The 8,628-nt window shown below is 46.8% G+C and overlaps 1 pseudogene; it reads left to right on the top strand.

Moving 5' to 3' along the window:
• Window positions 1-1,823: 1,823 nt before the first annotated feature.
• LOC123428529 lies at window positions 1,824-2,371 on the top strand (annotated as a pseudogene).
• The last annotated feature ends 6,257 nt before the right edge of the window (window positions 2,372-8,628 follow it).

The raw sequence follows: 8,628 nt of genomic DNA, 5'->3' as shown, positions 1-8,628 counted from the left end.
GAGATTGTACTATAAACTACATACGGATGTACATAGACATATTTTAGAGTATAGATTCACTCATTTTGCTCCGTATGTAGTCTTCTAATGAAATACCTAAAAGGTCTTATATTTTGAAAAGAGTGAGTATAAGTTACACGTAGCAAAAATATTATCATTGAAAACTTATATAAATATGAATACATCAATATAATTTTTTATGACATGCATTGAATATGTGGTTAAATTTTAACCCAAATTTTAATAGGGATTAATAAACCTCTAGATGGCAACATGCTCCGCCTTTCTACTCCGTATTATATAGTAGGAATGATTTTTGGCGACGGCATTAACTGATTATCACTTTCATTCACATAATATCTTTAAATCTAACATTTTATTGATAAACAATGATTCACCATAGTAATTACTATCTTGCTTTACCGTTGTCAGCTGATCCACAACATTGTAGTGTTGGGTTTTCCTTAAAAATGACAACACATCAATGTCAAGTTGATATATTTTTTTGCGGGTCAATTTGATATCAGTACATCGGAATCTGTAACAACGCAATGTGCTAGACATGATAATACGCACAATCATTTGTGTCTTCATCTTTTTCTTCCATGCGACCCAAAAAAAAAAAATGGATCAGGTTTCACGATCAATAGATAACGGAATAACAACTAGAACAAAGCATCCAATGCAGGTTTGTAGCAAAAGGAGAAGGTTGATCGGAGGGGCCAAAGAGAAAATGTAATTTCTAGATGGGGCAAAAGCTACTTTCTTTTTAATCTGAAAATTCCTATAAAATATTTCTACCCAGCGGCGCGATTCACCCCGCTGACTCGGCGGGAATCGCCGGCGGCGGACTCGGGGAACCAATGACGGCGCGGGGGCGGAAGGGGGTGGGGAAAGGACGCGGGTTGAAATGTCCGTCCCGCCAACCGCTTTCCTCGGATATAGGGCACCATACAGGCGAGGCGGAAACCTGTGTTTTCGCGGGTCAGGGAGGGGATTTTGCCGCGCCACTCAAAAAAGTTTATGGGTCGGACGCGTTTGCGGAGTCTGGTGTGGCAGCATTTTCCGTGCTGACCATTATTTTAACGGTTATTTTGTGGGTCAAGATATTATACAGGGTGTGCTAGAGATGCTCCAAAGAGCTTCACAAAAAACATGAAGTTGTACTCTAAATTTTAATTTTTTTATTGAGCCATAAGTAGTAAAGCTAATCCGTTTGGTTTGTGTTTTCTAGAACGAAGTTAAATTTTAAGAAACGAATTAGTCCCAAAAAGAGGGACAACAACCCCTACTGAGATGCATCTAGCTTGGCTAGTGCATACTACATTTACGCATTTTAGTTTTTAGTCTCACTTGAAATGTATGGAAACAAATTCTTGCATTAGAAAACATGAATAAACAAGATAGAAAAATTAAGAGAAAGAAAAAACCGCTCACATCACTTGGCTTAGATACCTATGCCTAAGTCGAATGAGATTTAGAGCATCTTCAACAGCAGCGCTAAAAAACGCGCACGTGGTAAACTGAGTTTTTACCGTGGGAGGGACGGAAACGCGCGCTTCAGCGGAAGCGGGAAATTAGCGCGTGTTGTAAACGATTACGCGCACGCGGGAGAAAGTGGGCGACCGCACGCTAGATTTGGCGCACCACTTCCGGCGCGCCTTTCAATTGCGGCGCTCGCCACGCAGCTGCCCATCGCCCTCCGCACTGCCACGCGCGCTCTACCGCTTCCTCGCCGCTTCCTCTGCCGCGCCGCCACCGATGCGCCCCCACCGAGCCACCATGCCGCCGCGCCGCCACCGATGCGCCCCCACCGAGCCACCATGCCGCCGCGCCGCCGTGGATCTTCGGGCTACCACGGCGCCCACGAGCGCCTCTCTGACGTCTACTACGTCGAGATCCGGTCCGGCGACGTCCACCTAGGCCTCGACACGTTCCAGACCTCGTACGAGGCCGCCCGCGCGTACGACGCGGCGGCGTGGCGCAGATGAACTTCCACGACTTCTACACGCGCGAGCAGGCGCAGGCCCTCGCCCCTTCGCCTTGTCGGATAACACACCAGGACCGTGAGGACCACCGTCGGCGGCAACGCCGCCTCCTCATCGCCGAGGCGGACGAGCGAGCAATGGCGGAGTGGCGCCGGCGCCACCCGGAGGACGTCGCTGCCGAGAACGCCTTCTGGGCGGAGAGGACGGCAAGGTGTCGCGCGGAGCGGGATGACAGACGTCGGCGCAAGGCACTGGCCATATCGGAGTATGAGGTCGTCAACATCGATGGGACGTCGTTCTTCGGGAGTGACGATGAACGTTGGGATGACATTTGGCTTGATACCTCAGACACCGAGGATGACGATGAAGACAACTCTGACTAGGTTCTAGAAGTTGCACCGTAGTTTTTTATCTAGTTGCATCGTAGTTTTTTATCTAGTTGCATCGTAGTTCTATCTATCTATGTGATGTATCGTTTTATTTATGTATTGTGAAATATCTATGTATCGTTTATTTATCTATCTATGTATATCTATGTATTGTGTAATAGCACGCACACTGCATTTTAGCGCGTCTGCAGAAGCTACGCGCGCACACTGTATTTTAACGCGCGTGCTGGAGCCAGTGCTGGCCGCCGCGTCAAAATAGACGAACGGCACGCTGTAAACTGATTTTTAACGCGTCGCGGGTTGGACGGCTGTTGGAGATGCTCCTAGCCGCCCCAAAAGATATTGGGGTTTAGGAATTATTTTGTGGTAGCCTTTATATGTTTTGGGCAAAAGTGATGGTCATGCGACGAAGGTTCGTAGGGTTGGTCGTGATGCGGTGTAGATTTCATGTATATTGTCTCTTTGCCTTCTCGACTAGAGTTACTAGTGTGGTGTCCCTCATTTCGTTCGTGCATGTTACTGTTGTTTCTCTCATGTGTGTCAATGAAATGGCATATAAATTTTATGTATTTCGTGAACAAATCTTTTGGGATGCGTTGGTAGCCTCCACCTAAGATAGCACACACGGATGTAAATAGTGCTTAGCATTTTTTATTAATTTATTCCACAAGCAAACAGTAAACATGATATTTACAGTATGCAACTCACACCCGATAAGTAAACATGTGAGCACGTACAAAACATAGACCCAAAATATCTATAAACAAAACATATATGACTAGCACATAAACAAGCAAGTAGGGGATGAACAAATCATACCCTCCGACAGGCCATGCAAGGGTCACGGCGATGTCAGCGGCCTCAGTTTCGTTCGCGACCTTCTTCTTGGTGGCAATGACGATGCATGAAAAGCAGTCGAAGCACAGAAGAGACACATGGACGGATCAGGAGCAGTCGCGTCGAGACGCTCCTCGAAAATCTTTTCGCCATTCTCCCAGCAGGATCTCGAAGGACTGATGGAGTGAGTGTGTTGGCTGCATTTGCCAACCCCTCCAATATATACGACATCAGATAGGGAGTCGTGGATTTGGGCTTAGGTCCACGGTCTAGTCAACACAGGTGTCATCATACCTCGGACGCTTCTCTTAGTGACTCTTTACTTAATCCTAAATTTTTACGCTTACCTAAGCTCGACTCATTCATGAAACACGACACCGGCGGAGGAATGCGGAGGAACCACTTTTCTTTTCAATCTCTAACAATATATAGAAGAGGAATCCTTATAAAAAGGTACAATTATATTTTGAGTAGCAGTATAGTATTAAACATTCAACCAGTTGTCATGCATGTGATAGATCCCGTGGATCTTAGGCTAGATGTGTTCGGTATGAGACAGTGATTTATTACCTTGTTGTGCACTCGATGAGCTCCCTCCGGCGTCCATCGTGATGTAGTGGCGACGGTGGGGAAGCAGAGAGATAGATGTGGTAGCGGCGGTGATGGACTTCCCATCGCTTCAGTGCTACCCTCTGGATCAGATTATGGTTGAGAGTGGGGAAATAGTGGCGGCGGCGAACCTCTTGTATTGTGCTATGGTCCCCACCTCCTCTTTATAGCACTGCGCGACAGGGCCACACAGGTCGGACGTCCGACAGGTGTCGGACGACCGAGGAAGTGTTCATATCAGTTGGCCACTGTATAATCGAACAGGGACCGGACGTTCGAAGATAGGGTCGGATGTCCGAGAGTACGGCTCTGTTCAAGAGCACCGGATTTCTGAAAGAGGCGGGACGTCCGACCCTCGGACGACCGAAGGAAGCGGGAAGTCCGAGGTTTTTGACTCTGGTGCAAGGCTCCGGATATCCAAAAGGGGTCGGACGTCCGGCCCTCGGACGTCCGAAGGAAGCCGGATGTCCGAGATTTTGACTTTGGTATAAGGCTCCGGTTTTCCGAAGTGGTCGGGCGTCCGGCCCTCGGACGTCCGGAGGGAGCCGGATGTCCGAGGCTTTGGTTCTGTTTTGGAATCAAACAAGAGCAGTGGAGATGTGGCTTGAGCAGAGAAGTAGAGATGTAGTTTAGAGAAAATTTATCGCAATACCCAGTGATCCCCTCTTAATAGTGCGGGATCCCTAAAGACTCAAGAATCATAAAAAGAAGGGGTGCCGATGATCTATACTTGCGTGTATACTTTTATTCGCTGATCATCACTATGCACCAGTAACGTCAAAGGAACTGATACCTTTGAGTTAGCCTTTCACTTGAGCTTGGTGTTGTTGTTCCTTCTTGACTCAAGTTGAAAGCAAGACATGATGAAGTCTTCAATAAGCTCTCCCATACACAATGTGGAAAGCCTAGCTTCATCTTCATCTGTCCACCATGTGAGCATCCACAAGATTCAAGCATGTAGTACTCAGGAATGTTTATCTTGATCTTGTCCTTGTTAGCACATGAGCTTGTCCTTATCAACACATGATCATTAACAACAGCTTAAAGGGGATTAGTGATTAGTTATCTATATGTGTGTTGTCAGCAACACCAAAACACGATTAAGGGCATGACTGCACTTTCAATCTCCCCTTTTTGGTAGTTGATGACAACATACATATAGTTCTCAAAAATAGTAATAAACAAGTGTGGCTTAGGAGAGACTTGTTACGAGGCTCCCCCTGATTATATGCATGGTAAGAATGAATGGGAGAGTGAGAGTTTTGTCGAAACTCCCCCTGATTATATGCATGGTAAAACAGGTAAATGCGGGAGCACCCCCTTAATATGTGTATCAAAGAAATCATATGGCAGCAGATCATCACATGGAGTAATAGAACAAAACATAATAGCATACGATGATGCACGGCATTCATACATAGTACATCATAGTCGTTTATCCATACATTATCGTAGTTCCACCATGCAAATTGAGTTCAAAAGCTAAAACTCCAAAGACTAAAACTAGGATACATTTCTCCCCCGTTGGCATCAAGTACCGAAAAGGGAGGCATCAGAAACATCCACAATGCTCAGAGATCATCAGCACCATCATCCTCATCATCCTCATCCTCAGGCAAGCCACTGCCACCAGCCTCGAAAAGAAAATCAGCCCACTCAGGACCAGATGGGAAGCCAAAATCAGAAGGAGGAATAGCAGGAAGAGCCTCATCGTCACTGACGTCAAGATTTCCCGAGTCTCTCAGACGAGCCTTGAGGGCATTCTTGGAGGTGATCAGGCGCGAAACCACATCGTGGTTCTGAGCGCTCTCGAAGGAGAACGCCTTCATCATGGCAGAATGGGCTTTGCCAATGAATTTGGCAAAGCGACTGAGAGGGGCAGAGCTGGATGAAGGAGTGTCTGACCGGGAAGCAGCACGACGAGTGGAGGTGGATGGGGTTTTCCTAGGAGCATAGTCATCCGCCATATGAGTGGGGTTGACCCACTTATGGTGCGTGTGAGTAGGAGCAAGCGGGGAAGCAACAATAAAGTTGATGAAGGCCTGTATGAAGGGGGCATGAGGGAAGGCTTCCTTGTATTGAAGACTAGCGAGCCGAATCTCATGCCACAGAAAATGAGGCACATTTATCTTGCGCTTGGGAAAATCATTCAAGTGTGACATGATAACAATGCAGTAGCCGCTGCAGGTTCCCCTGTCACCCATCTTGGGGTAGATAGTGCGGATAAGGCATTGAAAAATGATAAAGTACGGAGACCGCCAAATAGACACTTGGTTGAGATCTTTCTGTTTTTCATCAGCATCAAGTTCATGACGTGGTTTGAGAAGAGACCCACATGCCGTAATGGATTTGGGAGCATGGTTAGGGTCACTTTTGTGAATTTTGAAACCGGTGTCGGGAAAACCCAGAGCGGCAACAAACTCCGCATAAGTGGCCCTAAACTCCGTATCAGAGGTCATCCAGCTAACGGAGTCATCAGAATGAAAGTAACACGTGGCATAGAATTGGTCGATGGCGCCACTGTTAAAATCGCACTTAAAGGCAAGGGGAGTAGCTAGCCCCGAGGACTCAAGAAGCCCAATGGCACCCGGATATTTCGCCGGATGAGTGCGGATGTGCTCAAGGTCAATGCAATGATGAACTGAAATACCTTTAGGAACTATGACAGTAGAGAAAATGTCTGCTTGGACATTTGTGCGAAACCGTGAATCCAGAGAATCACGTTCAACATCGAATTGGTTGACATCTCTACGGAAAGTAAAATAGGCGGATTTGGGTTTTTTGGTGAAGTCTGTGACTTCACGACCCAAGGAGGGAGGAGGCTCTAAGGATATACGCCGAGCATCACCTGTTGGCTGTTCAGGAGGAGGCGATGGCATATATGAGGGCTTGCGAGTCCCCGGCTTCGGCGCAGTCTTCCGAACGGCAACGTATTCAGCACGTTCCTCCGCTGCAAGCTCATCCTCGAAGTCAGAGCCATCAGACGAGGAGATAGGTTGTGGAGGAGGACACCGGGAGACCCGTTTGTAGGGACGATGTGGTACATCGGTGTCATCCGATCCCGTTCCAGGAGCGGCACGAGCGGATGAGCCAGCAGAGTTCTTCTGGGCAGTGTGCTTAATCTTGGGCATGATTGGAAGGCCTACACGATTGGAAACCCAATGGGGAACGGTCACGGTCAAGACACATGAACTAGTGAGAAGGGGAACCAATCAAGAGGGAAACGGAGATTTACCTGCAAATCGGAAGGAGAAAGGGATGGAATCAGCCAAGGGTATGGCCGGAAGAAGGATCCCGCGGAGGAAGAGGCAACCGGAAGAAGATATCGCAGGGTACAACTCCTATGGCGGATGGCGGCGGTTGTGGAGGGAGAGAGAGAGGGCGCGTGGTGGCTAGGGCAAGGCCCAGCCCGCGCCCCTTTATTTATAGAGGCTCCCGATGTGTCGGACGTCCGACGGGCGTCGGACGTCCGGAGGGCATCAGCCGTCGGACGATCGACAGGTGCCGGACGTCCGGAGTGTGTCAGCCGTCGGACGTCCGAGACGCGTCGGACGTCCGAGAGGGAAGTAGGCAGAGGCAATTTCTGGAATCTTGATGATGAGGTGATTTGAGTTAATCGAGCGGAGGTAGCATCCAACAGTTATTTCATATAGTAACTATACCTTCCCATCGCTCGAACAGTGGAGTATGAGGTGGGTTTAACCACCAAGTTCAAGTGCTACATCGAGACAGGGACACTTAAGCATTTTCTGTCATGCTCATGGTGGTGAAGTGATAAGGAGCATTTTCGCGTGTGTAGCAACCAAGAGCCTCACAACTAACATATTTTGGACATGGTATGCTATAAATCTTCTAACTCGATTACTATAATAAGTGTGGGTCCGAAATACGGTCAGACGCATGAGTGCATAGTGTTATGCACATGTTAACCTATTATAAGAGCAAGGCACATAACACAAGGGCCATGGCACAAATTTGTCTCATGCATATGACCATGAAGAGCTAAGAGAGCACCAACACTAAGCATTTCATCAGTGTGATTGACAAGGACATGCAGGAAATTGCACAGTGGAAAAAGTATTATGTTCATGCGATGATGCAACCTACACAGGGTTGACTCTAATGTTATACATGCATGAAGTAAATACTTGTTACCGAAAAGCATTGATATGGCGTAGAAGTAGTGGAGTCCTGCCTTGACTCTAATTTCTTCGTGACAAGCACCACCAACTTCTTCTGAGAATAAGTCAAGATAGCAATGCTTCTCCAAAGTACCTAAACCACCATTCAAGTACAATATGGTCCCCAAACTCATTGGGTCCGAAGTAGTTAGTCCAACTACCATATATATAGGGTAAAATCACTTAATTATGTGCTCATAGATATAACTTTTACTTTCATGCACACCTTAACCTTTTAATGGATATGTCAGATTTACCATATACATATATTGGATCAAAGATACGATAGACAAGGCATGTGAACCTACACATAGTAGATATGCCTACACAAGCCTATCAAAAACCAAGAATATACAAATTGGACAAATGAACACATAACTGTTAATTACGGAACATTCATGTTGTCCAAGATGGATCATGGTGACAAATCAACATATGATAGCACCCCAAGTTCAACACATGAACCGGTCAAAGCATCAAACCATGTAAGGTATGCATTTTGCATAAACTTACATGCATGTCTCACTCCAGTAGATATATCAGAGTAGGTAATACGACTATAACTCCCACATCATTATAAAGTAAATAATACAACCTCAAACACATGCATGGGAGATTACCGGA

The sequence above is a fragment of the Hordeum vulgare genome, chromosome 2H (assembly GCF_904849725.1).
Source record: "Hordeum vulgare subsp. vulgare chromosome 2H, MorexV3_pseudomolecules_assembly, whole genome shotgun sequence".
Lineage (NCBI taxonomy): Eukaryota > Viridiplantae > Streptophyta > Magnoliopsida > Poales > Poaceae > Hordeum > Hordeum vulgare.
The sequence above is the reverse complement of the archived record's forward strand: the minus strand, read 5'-3'. Positions and strand labels throughout refer to the sequence as shown.